The following is a 12,706-nucleotide window of genomic DNA, read 5'->3' as shown; positions in this document are numbered from 1 at the left end:
CTCTGCCACATGAACATCACTAGTCTTCTTGCAAGGAATAAAATGTGCCATCTTTGAAAACCTTTCAACCACCACAAAAATAGAATCATGCCCTCACTGAGTCCTGGGTGTAATGTCCCCATTTTAGCAGTTGACCAAGTGTGTGTGCGTTAGCCTTGTTCTACATGGTCCCGAGGGCTAACGAAGGGTTTAATGGGATCTTGGAGTGTTTTGGCCTAGTCATTTCCAGTTTGGGCGAAAACGAAGTTGATTTACTCAGTTTCAGGCATACTTACTATTTTTAGTAAGTCGGCAAGACACAGTGTAGGTCAATTTTGGTAATTGGATTCGATACTCCTCGGTGAGAGCTTTTCGATAAGCTATCACTCGCATTATTCGGAGTCCGATTGCTAATACATTTTAATGCCTGAAGTTTTATTAAAGTAACGTCTAATTTAATTGTTAAATATTAAAGTGTTACTTTAATATTTATTTTATGGTGATGTGTACCCAAGGGAGACATAATGGGTATTTTAATATATGTTTTATATTACACATCTTTATCCCACATTGCCCATATGAGTTGAGCGGACCCGTGGGAATAGAATAAAAGGAAGCATTTGTAGCTTCATTAGACAGGTTGAATATGAGAAGAAATTGGTGTGTGAGTTGCAGCTCCGTTCTTGGCATTTGAGGGCGTCTATCCTCTCTTGTAACATTCTAGACGTCATTCCCTTGGGGTTTGGCCTTTGGAATTCTTTGTTATTGGCTTCATTATCAGGCAGTTTAGTTGCATTTCCGGCTACAGGCAGATTTGATATTTTGCTCATATCTTCTTCACTACTTGTCCGACGCTTATGCCGCTTGGAGGGAATGGTATTATGAAGGTAGTGGACTGATTGGAGGAAAAAGTATTGTAGCAGCAAGTTTGTAAGCATGGGTTGGAGTATTATGTCAATACTGCTGAAGTAATTAGTAAGTTGATAAATCTGCCATGTATTTGGTTTTATGAATTCTGAAAATAACATTTTATTAGCAGCAGTTCATTTCCATTTTGCATATTATTGTAGTTTCTTTCTTGTTTATGTTGTATGATACCAATTCCATGCACGAAACACAACAAACAAATAAACGTTTGATTTTCGGAGTTATAAGGGGTTTAAAACATTAAACGGAGAAATAAGAAGTTGAATGCAAACTGTTTGACATAATTCCTTTCAGCAATTTGGTTTAGTTTTTTTGGAACATCCAGGGGTGCCCATTACAGTGGTATCAGAGCTATAAGTCCTGCCATCCTGTGGAGATCTTATAGAGAATTTGGAACGGCCAGATAGAGGGAAAAAGTAAGTAAAAAACACAGGCTAAGCATTTATGTTTGAGCATGCGACAGGGGTCTTATAATTTCCGCGATACCAGAGCAAGACAAAATAGGATTTCAGACTTGCAAAGCAAAAAGTCTAGTACATCTGTGCAGGGGGACATTGAATTCAACCATACAGACACAGAGGAGATATTCTGTGATCAGGACAATAATATGGGTGATCGAGATGACAGGAATATAGGATTAGGCAGAGGCAGAAATGCTGATCCAGATCAGGGGGAGGTACTGTTCCGACAGTTACTAGATACATTAGAGCAGGGGCAGCGTATGCAGCAGGAGCAGAATAGGCGAATGGACATGATGTTGCAGCTCATGGCTAGACAGATGGGTGTCAATATTAATCCAGGTGATGCCAACAACAGAAACAATAACAACGAGAGAAACAATAACAACGGGGGAAACAATAACTATGAAGGCCAAGGCAACAACAATGGTCCTGAGAATAACATTAATGGTAATAATGGACACGACAACAATGGGAATGAGGCTGATAACTTTAGACACGTTGCACGCCCAGCACGGACTGCGAGCTCGAGACCTCTTCTACCCACTTTTCCACCCAGAGATCCGGTTCAACCAGTAAACGAACCGCAGATTACCGAGTTACAGGATCAGTTCAGGAGGGACTGGGAGGCTAGTGGACCAGAGTTTCAGGCGGATATTTCTCTTAGAGATTATATGGACTTGAGGATGAGACACATGCCTAAAGCAGGAGGGAGGAATCAAAACTTTGAGCTGAGGAAGAAAGTTGGAAAACTTTCTTTACCTTATTATGATGCTTCAGGGAAGATGACTGCACGAGCTTGGGTGCAGAAGGTAGATACATACTTGCAGCTAAATCCTATGCCTGAGGAGGAGGCTATCAAGTATGCGGCTATGTACTTGGATGGCGTTGCACATGAATGGTGGCATCATGGCATGGTGACTTTGGGGCATAATCAGATTACATCCTATGAGGAATTCACTGAAACATTGATTGGGAGATTTGACACTAAGGATCCCGAGTTACATTTCAAGGAGCTAGCACAGTTAAAACAGTCAGGTTCTGTGGATGCTTACATTGTTGAGTTTCAGCGCTTGTCTGTACTTGTTACTGATATCTCTCCTAGGAGATTGCTGGTGTTATTTTGTGATGGTCTTGCTGATCCATTACGAGGTTGGGTGAAGGGACATGATCCACTCACATTAGCTGAAGCAACTAAAAAGGCACCAGATTTAGCCCCTTCGGTATACAAAGGAAAAAACCATTCAACAGATTCTTCCTACCGCAAGGACAAAGACAAAAAATCATTTTAGAAAGAGTATAGCAAACCCAAAGAAGGATCAAAAGGACTAGACAATGAAACCTTGAATGAACTTCGAAAGAAGAAGCTGTGCTTCCATTGTAGAGAGCCTTGGGACTTATCTCATAAATGTTCTCTCAAGGCTAAGGCAAATCAAATGGAGTATTTTTCAGCAGAAGAGTCAGAGTCAGAAGGGGAGGATCAGCACTCCGATTCAGATGAGGGTAACACTATAGAGGAGAGCAACATTCCTAAGGATGATAGATCGTTGGCACGCTTGATAGGGGCCCAAAAGGCAATCACATTTAAGGTCAGGGGTACTATCCAAGGGCAGAAAGTGATATCTCTTATTGACACTGGGGCTACACATAACTTCATAGATGCACAGTTGGTAGCCAGAAGAGGGTTACAGACAGAGGAGTATGATGGGTTTAGAGTCATGGTGGCTAACGGTGATAAGTTATTATGCACTTGGAAGATATCTAATCTTCACATCAGGTTTGGAGATGGCTACGAGTTGGAGGATGAGTTCTATGTTGTGGACATGGGAGATTATGATGTCATCCTTGGCATGACATGGATGGCTTCACTAGTTGAGTTCACACTCAATCTAGCAAAATTAGAGATGAGATTCCAGCATGAGGGCAGAACTGTGGTACTTAGAGGGCTTTCAAATGGAGGTTGCAAAGTAGTCTCCTTGAGGAGAATGCAGAGACTTTTTCGTCATGATGACATAGAGTGGGCGGCAGAGTGCCACATTATGCCAACTTCACCAGAGCCACAAGAAAAGAGTCATCCACTAGATGTCCAGAAGATACTTGATAAACACGCTAAAGTATTTAGCGATATTCCTCATGGGGTTCCTCCTGACAGAGGGATGGAACATGTTATTGAGCTCAAGGAGGGAGCCAAACCAGTTATGATTACTCCTTATCGTCATCCTAAGAAAAACAAGGATGAGATAGAGAAGGCGATTAAGGATTTGTTGGAGATGGGGCATATCAGGCCCAGTAAGAGCCCTTTTGCTTCAGCAGTAGTATTGGTAAAGAAGAAGGATGGGACGATGCGCATGTGCATCGATTACAGGGCACTGAATAAGAAAACAATTAAAAACAGGTATCCCATTCCTAGGATTGATGAGCTGATTGATGAGTTGCATGGGGCATGCTTCTTCACCAAAATTGATTTGTGATCCGGATACCATCAGATCAGGATGAGAGCAAAGGAAATTGAGAAAATAGCCTTTTGATGTCACTATGGCCACTTTGAGTTCATGGTTATGCCATTTGGTCTAACCAATGCACCTGCTACATTTCAAAGTTGTATGAACCAGGTATTCAGGAAGCAGCTGAGGAGATTTGTTTTGATCTTCTTTGATGACATCTTGGTCTTCAGTAAGACCTGGGAGGAGCACTTACATCATCTAGAGGAGGTGTTATCTGTTATGGAGAGAGAGTCATTGTATGCCAAGGAATCTAAATGTGAGTTTGGCATGACTGAGCTCCTTTACCTGGGGCATATCATTAGTGCAGATGGCGTTCGGGTTGATCCCAAAAAGATTAGAGCTATTGTAGAATGGCCTACTCCCACAAACCTTACACAGCTTAAGGGATTCTTTGGTTTATATGGTTTTTATAGGAGGTTTGTTAAGGAATTCTCACAGATTGCTACACCCTTGACAGATCTTACTAGGAAAGGAGCCTTCGTGTGGACAGGGGCAACACAGAGGTGTTTTGAGCATTTCAAGTAGGTAATGTCTTCATGTCCAGTTCTAGCTCTACCGGATTTCACGAAGCCTTTTGAGCTTCATTGTGATGCATCAGGTGATGGGATTGGAGCAGTATTGATGCAGGAGAAGCATCCCATTGCATTCGAGAGTAGGAAGCTTCGAGGAGTTGAGAAAAGTTATTCTGTCTATGACCGGGAGATGTTGGCCATAATGCATGCATTGGCCAAATTTTGATCATATTTGGTAGGTGGACGTATTGTGATCAAGACTGATCACAACAGTATTAAATACTTCATGAGCCAGCATGATCTTAATGACCGACAACAAAAATGGGTGACTAAATTGCAGGCTTATGACTTTGACATAGAGTTTGTCAAAGGTAAGAAAAATGTGGTGGCTGATGCCTTATCTCGAAGACCTCACTTATGTGCTCTGGCAGAGATTTCAGGAGATTGGAGAGATCGGATTATAGAAGAGTATGTCGGAGATGCTTGGGCTTCTGGATTGATTTCAGGTACCATACAAGATGATTGCTATGAGGTGATAGATGGATTGATCAGAGTTCAGGATAGGGTTTATTTGATTCCGTCATCACATTTGAGAGAGGCGATACTGAAGGAATTTCATGATGCACCCATAGCTGGACATCTGGGGGTCTTCAAGACCTACAGGCAGATCCGAGAGCGGTTTTCATGGAAAGGGCTCAAGGATGATGTTCAGAGGTATGTCAGGGAGTGTGTGGTTTGTCAACAGAATAAAGGAGAACACACATTTCCTGCAGGTTTATTACAACCCTTGCCCATTCCTGATAGGAAATGGGAAAGTATTTCGATGGACTTCATCACTGGTTTACCACGAGTGCAAGGAAGGGATTGCATCTATGTGGTGGTGGACCGCTTGACGAAGTTTGCTCACTTCATTTCTATTCCATCCACTTACACAGCAGCACAGGTGGCAGATCTTTTCTTTAAAGAGATATTCAGGTTACATGGGTTGCCCAGATTCATTATCAGCGACCGGGATAGTAAGTTTATGAGTGTTTTTTGGCAAGAGTTTTTTAGGTTGTGTGGTACAGATCTTACACCTAGCACTAGTTATCATCCGCAAACAGATGGGCAAACAAAGATTGTGAATAAATGGGTGGAAGGATATTTGAGGAACTATGTAACTACACAACAAAAGGCTTGGATCAGATGGTTGCATATGGGAGAGTATTGTTATAACATCACTTATCATATGTCCATCAAGATGACTCCTTTCATGGCACTCTATGGTTATGAAGCACCTAGCTTCATGGATTTAGTTTTGGGGGACAGTAGAGTGCCCAAAGCCAAAAACTTATTGCAGGATAGTCAGGACATCCTGAAAGTGCTCAAAGAGAATATACAACAGGTCCATAATCAATAGAAATTGTACGCTGATCAGCACCGAATAGAGCGCAGTTTCAAGGTAGGGGATATGGTTTACTTGAGGCTACAACCATATAGATAGTCATCGCTCAAGAAGAGCGGAGCTGAAAAGTTGAAATCTAGATTTTATGGTCCCTATAGGGTGATTCACAAAGTGGGCAAAGTCGCCTATGAGCTTGAGCTTCCAGAGGGAAATCGAGTGCACAATGTGTTTCATGTGTCTAGGCTTAAGAAAGCCATTGGTCAGAGTGTAGTGCCTTCTGCAGATTTACCCCCTTTGGATGAGGAGGGGAAGCTTGTGTTAGTACTTGAGGCTATTCTGGATACCAGAGAGAGGAAGCTTAGAAATAGGATAGTGAAGGAGTATTTGGTCAGATGGAAAGATCTTTCGGAGGAAGATTCTACATGGGAGAGTGAGCAGGTTATTCAGCAGGCTAGACTGAGATTGCTTGAGCACAAGCAATTTCAAGGGGGGCAGACTGTAATGTCCCCATTTTAGCAGTTGACCAAGTGTGTGTGCGTTAGCCTTGTTCTACATGGTCCCGAGGGCTAACGAAGGGTTTAATGGGATCTTGGAGTGTTTTGGCCTAGTCATTTCCAGTTTGGGCGAAAATGAAGTTGATTTACTCAGTTTCAGGCATACTTACTATTTTTAGTAAGTCGGCAGGACACAGTGCAGGTCAATTTTGGTAATTGGATTCGATACTCCTCGGTGAGAGCTTTTCGATAAGCTATCACTCGCATTATTCGGAGTCCGATTGCTAATACATTTTAATGCCTGAAGTTTTATTAAAGTAACGTCTAATTTAATTGTAAAATATTAAAGTGTTACTTTAATATTTATTTTATGGTGATGTGTACCCAAGGGAGACATAATGGGTATTTTAATATATGTTTTATATTACACATCTTTATCCCACATTGCCCATATGAGTTGAGCGGACCTGTGGGAATAGAATAAAAGGAAGCATTTGCAGCTTCATTAGACAGGTTGAATATGAGAAGAAATTGGTGTGTGAGTTGCAGCTCTGTTCTTGGCATTTGAGGGCGTCTATCCTCTCTTGTAACATTCTAGACGTCATTCCCTTGGGGTTTGGCCTTTGGAATTCTTTGTTATTGGCTTCATTATCAGGCAGTTTAGTTGCATTTCCGGCTACAAGCAGATTTGATATTTTGCTCATATCTTCTTCACTACTTGTCTGACGCTTATGCCGCTTGGAGGGAATGGTATTATGAAGGTAGTGGACTGATTGGAGGACAAAGTATTGTAGCAACAAGTTTTTAAGCATGGGTTGGAGTATTATGTCAATACTGCTGAAGTAATTAGTGAGTTGATAAATCTGCCATGTATTTGGTTTTATGAATTCTGAAAATAACATTTTATTAGCAGCAGTTCATTTCCATTTTGCATATTATTGTAGTTTCTTTCTTGTTTATGTTGTATGATACCAATTCCATGCACGAAACACAACAAACAAATAAACGTTTGATTTTCGGAGTTATAAGGGGTTTAAAACATTAAACGGAGAAATAAGAAGTTGAATGCAAACTGTTTGACATAATTCCTTTCAGCAATTTGGTTTAGTTTTTTTGGAACATCCAGGGGTGCCCATTACACTGGGTAATCCAAGAACAAAATCTATGCCGAAATCCTCCCACGGCTTCTCTGGTACAAGTAATGACTGATAGAACCCTGTATTTTTCTTCACTCCTTTCGTCATCTGACATACTCTGCAACTCTGTACAAACTTTTTCACATCTTGGGGCAACTATGGCTAGTAAGAATTCTCAGCAACCAAAGCAATGGTCTTATCTTTTCCAAAATGTCCAACCAATCCTCCACTATGCTTCTCCTTGATGAGATTTTCTCTCATTGAACTTCTGGGAATGCACAACTGGTTTCCTTTGAACAACATACAATCTTGGATCATAAAATCCAACCACTTTGTCCTGTCAAGTGTAATAGATTCTATACAAGTCTTCCACACTTCACCAAAATCAAGATCATCTGGATACAAAATACTGAGTTTCTTGAACCCAACCACCTCTATCTACATTTCTATTAGCAAAAGTTGTCTTCTACTAATAGCATTTGCAACTCCATTAGACTTCCCACTCATTTATTTCAAAAAAAATGTATAACTCTACAAAAACTCAACCTACTTCAGCTACCTTTGGTTCAATTTTCTTTGACTATTCAAATATTGCAAATCTTGATGATTAGTATACAAAACAAACTCCTTAAGAAGAAGAAAGTGTCTCCACTTCTTCAATGCTTGAACTATAACATAAAATTCCTAATCATAAACAATTTTTTTTTTTTGGCATCATTCAACTTCTCACTAAAAAAAGCAATAGGTCTACCTTCTTGGCTCAAAATAGCTCCTATTGTAGTACCACTAGCATCACAATCTACTTGAAAAACCTTGTTAAAATTAGGAAGTGCTAAAATAGGTTGCTTAGTAACTTTCTATTCAACATATTAACACTCTTATCTGCTCCTACAGTCCACTTAAATTTTTTCCTATCCCCTCTCATTGTTTCAGTCAGGGGTCCACAAATACTGCTAAAACCTCTTATGAACTTTCTGTAAAAACTAGCCAATTCATGAAAAGATATTACCCTTGTCGCAATCTTTGGAGTAGGCCATTTAAGGATAGCCTTTACTTTCTTTGGGTCCATTTTTAGACCTTCCGTTGAGACTACAAATCCTAGGTATGCAAACTCCTTTATAAAATTTTACTTCTTTAAGTTTATCAACAACTTTTCTTCTCTTAACTTATCAAATACCTTTTAAATATGAATCAAATGCTCTTCCAATGTCTTACTATATATCAAAATATCATCTAGGTAAACAATGCCTTGTTTGTGGATGATTATTCATCCATGGCTGCTATCTTCTGGTTTAAGGGCTTTTGGCCCTCTTTGTCGGCCTTGCATGCATAGATCTCCTGTGATGATCTTCCCTGTGGCTTGGGGTTTTTTCATTATGAAGTTCACCTCTATTGATGACAGAAATGCCATTTTGCATTGGGGTTTCTCATGGGGAGAGAAGTTCCCCTTGATGGCCAAACCCCAGTTTGAGGATTTCAACCCATTGACTGAATCCTTCAATAAAATCCCACTGTGGGTTAGGCTACCGAATCTCCCCCTTCATCTTTGGTTGGATTCTATCCTTGAAGCTATGGGGATGGCCCTTGGGGAATTCTTACTGGTTGATACAACATCATCTAATGTGTTTTAGATGACGTATGCTCATATTCTTGTGGAGATTGACGTCTCCAAGTGACTCCCCGAAAAGATTAAGCTAGTTTCCTCTTTTGGATTTTGGATTCAAATGCTTGACTATGAGGGCATCCCCTTCTGATGTCGGAAATGCCACAAAACTAGACACCTTGCTGCTCATTGTTGTTTTGATATTTCCAAATCGAAGAAGTCTCCCTCTTGATGGAAAGGGGTTTTAAATGATCACTACACGGTTCAAAAGGCCTCACCTGTTAGGGATGTTAGCTTGCCTCTGATTTCTTTGGTGGCTAACTTGACTGGTGACGTTGTTGCCCCAATTGCATTCTCGTCTGGTATTGTTGATGCCCCTTTGGTGGTGCCATCTTTTATTCTCCATCCTCTAGCGGTGGAGTCCCCTCCTTTAGTTCCTGCCTCGGTTATGAGATACTCTCTTGCGGTTCCTTCTGCTGTGGATGTTCTTGCTTCATTTCAGTGTCCTCAGGTTGCAAGGGTTGTGGGGGATGACTACGTAGATGATGACTTTGCTTGGCAGAAGGCTGTCAGTTTGGTGGACAGATGGACTACTGTCAAGAAGAAAAAGGTGAAGTTCTCCAACTCAACTTTTGACATGGCTTTATGTTCTCAAAAGGCGGGACTGAAAGGAAAATCTTGAGTCCCTGCCTTGCTTTCTGTTGTTGTGGTTCATGGTTAGGGACTTAATGCTAATCTTTTTTAACCATGGGGTTCCAGGTGCTCTGTCAAAACCTGGTGTAATGGCTGAGCTATACTGTGTTATCTTTGTAGCCACCTCAATCACCTTTTTGGTTGGCGACTTGTCTCTCCTTTGGTTTGTTGTTACTATGTAATGGGGTTTCAGGGCCCTTTCAAATCCTATTTTCCTTAATAAAAAACAATGCCAAACTTACCCAGAAACTCCTTTAGTAGCTCATTCATGAGCCTCATGAAAGTGCTTGGTGCATTAGTTAGCCCAAAAGGCATGACTAAACAATTGTACAATCCTTCCCTTGTCTTGAAAATAGTCTTCCACTCATCACCTTCTTTGATACGAATCTGATGGTACCCACTCTTTAGATCTATCTTTCTAAAATACTTAACCCCACTCAAATAGTCCATAATAGCATCCATCCTTGGCAATAGAAATCTATACTTGATTGTGATCTTGTTGATAGTGTGAGAAACTGTGCACATCCTCCATTCTTCATTCTTCTTTGGTGCTAATACAATTGGTACAACACATGGACTCAAACTCTCTCAAATCAACCCCTTCTATAACAACTAAGAACTTATCTATTCAACTCTTCACTTTTTGCTAGTGTCATTTTGTGTGTTGCCTTGTTTGGCAAACTAGCTCTTGGAATCAAATCCATATGGTGATTGATTTTCCTCATTAGGGCCAATCCATTAGGTACATTATCTTATACAATATCAAAAAACTCTCCCAATATATCTGCAACTTCTACAGATACCTCCTCTACTTCTTCTTTACTATCTTTTGGAATTATAGAAAAACACATATTCTCATGCTTCATACCTTTGAAAAACTATTTTCCATCAACAAAACATATTTTGGTAGCACTACATGCCTTTTTTTCTTTTTCCTTCAACGACTTCAACTTATGCTTCACTCCATCATTGGTTAGAGTGTAGGTATTTGCTCACCCATCGTGTACTATCAAACTGCCAAGGCCTACCCAACAACATATGACATATGTCCATAGGTATGAGATCACATAGTACGTCATCCTGGTAGCTTTTGATCTTGAACTTCACTAAGCACTGCTCAATGACCATGACTTTGTGGTCATCTTGCACCCAAGCAATATGGTATGGATGTGGGTGTTTCTGTCTCTTCAACTTCAACTTTGTGACCATCATTTGTGACACCATATTGTCAGTACTTCCACCATTAATGATCACATCACAACACTTATCTTCACATCTTCACCTTGTGTGAAAAGCTCATTCTTTGATTAGGTTCATTCTCACCACTCAACAGGACTCTTTTATTAACTAGGACTTCTCCTCTTTCAACAGCTTTAGAATGTGATAATCTGGCATCTTCATCAACATGTGCAACTCTCTCTTGGCCTTCTATTCTTTGATCTATCATTTCTTGGCATTTGGAATATTCAAATGCTATATGCCTTTCTTCTCCACAGTAAAAACATTTCCCACAGAAGCATCCTCTTCCAGATCCTTGTCCTCTGCCTCTTCCTCTTTGATCTCTATTGTTTTGATCATGAAAATGATTGGAATTGTTTCCCCTTTGATTTTGATAGCTACTTTCAGCCTCATCCTTGTTCTTTTGATCATCATTATGACCACCCTAAGATCATCTGCTAGATCTTCCATTGCGACCTCTTCCACTATTCTTGTCAAAATTCTTGCTAAGTTTCTCCTCAACTCTTAGGGAAAACTGGTATGCCTCCTCAATATTTTTCATTCAAACCAGACTCAACTCATCCTAAATGCTTGGCCTTAACCCATTAAGATAATGAGCCACTTTCTCCTTATCAGCTTCTGCATGACCAGTTCTAATGAGAACTCTGTAGAACTATTCGGTATATTCTTGAATAGATTTTCTTGCTTGCTTCAACCTTTGCATTTTTTTCAATAGATCAAACTCATAATCCATGGGAATGAATTGTCACTTCAGTTTAGCTATCATCCGGTCCCATTTGGTTATTTTGTCCTTTCCCCTTCTATTTCACTCCTACTAAATCTCCTGCCACTAGATCTTTGCATGTCCCTTCAGTTTTGCCTTCGCAAACTTGACCCTATCAGGATCCTCAATATCTTCGTACTCAAAGTACTCCTCTAGTTCATTGATCCAATCGATCAACTCCTCTGGGTTAAGATTTCTTGAAAATGTGGGAACCTCAAATATAGGTCTTTTTCCACTCTTGGAGATGGCCTTAAAAAGCCTCTCTTCCTCTGGGTTTAGAACTACCTCTACTTCGACATTTTCTTTTTCTTCGTCCTCATTCTTGCTTTCATCTCTTATGACAAGATTTATTCCTTTGTGCATTTGTCTTTGGAGGGCTCTAAAACCCTTAGGTGTAATACTTGCAACTCTTTCGCCATACTCTCTTTGTGGAGGCATTTTTTGCACTTTCGCTGAAACCCTAGTGCAAACTGCCTCACAATCAACAATCTGTCCACACACTCAATAACTCCAGCTCTGATACCACTTGATGAAGGGTGCTCCTCTTAATACCATAAGCACATAACAAAAACAAAGAAATAACAAAAAATGCAAGAACAATATATGGACTTCTTATTATCACTGCAAATGCAGAATCATAGAATCCACAAGTACAATATGCTAATTCACATGGGTGCCTTCATTACGATAATTTGCAAGACAATGTTGCGAACTATCACCTAGAGCTCCCATAGACAATGTTCGAGTCTTTCTTAAATAGACAATTTTATGCCGCCCAAGAAGGTTCTAGACATTGAAATTTAATACCTAAGGCTGACAGACCCTAAAAATACATCTCGAGTTGGCCAAATACATCTTTGACATTTATTTTAGAAATTTTGGGTTGCCCAAATTTAGAAGGCCATAACTCTCAAATTATTGCTTTGATTGGCTATTATAACCACTTTTTGAAAATGCCAACTCATGATCTACAAGCTCAGAAGGTTGTAAGCACCCTTATTTTGAGTTTTCAGA

This window comes from Cupressus sempervirens, chromosome 3 (genome assembly GCF_028749045.1).
Source record: "Cupressus sempervirens isolate cs-2001-9-10 chromosome 3, ASM2874904v1, whole genome shotgun sequence".
Classification (NCBI taxonomy): domain Eukaryota; kingdom Viridiplantae; phylum Streptophyta; class Pinopsida; order Cupressales; family Cupressaceae; genus Cupressus; species Cupressus sempervirens.
Note: the sequence above shows the minus strand (reverse complement) of the source record.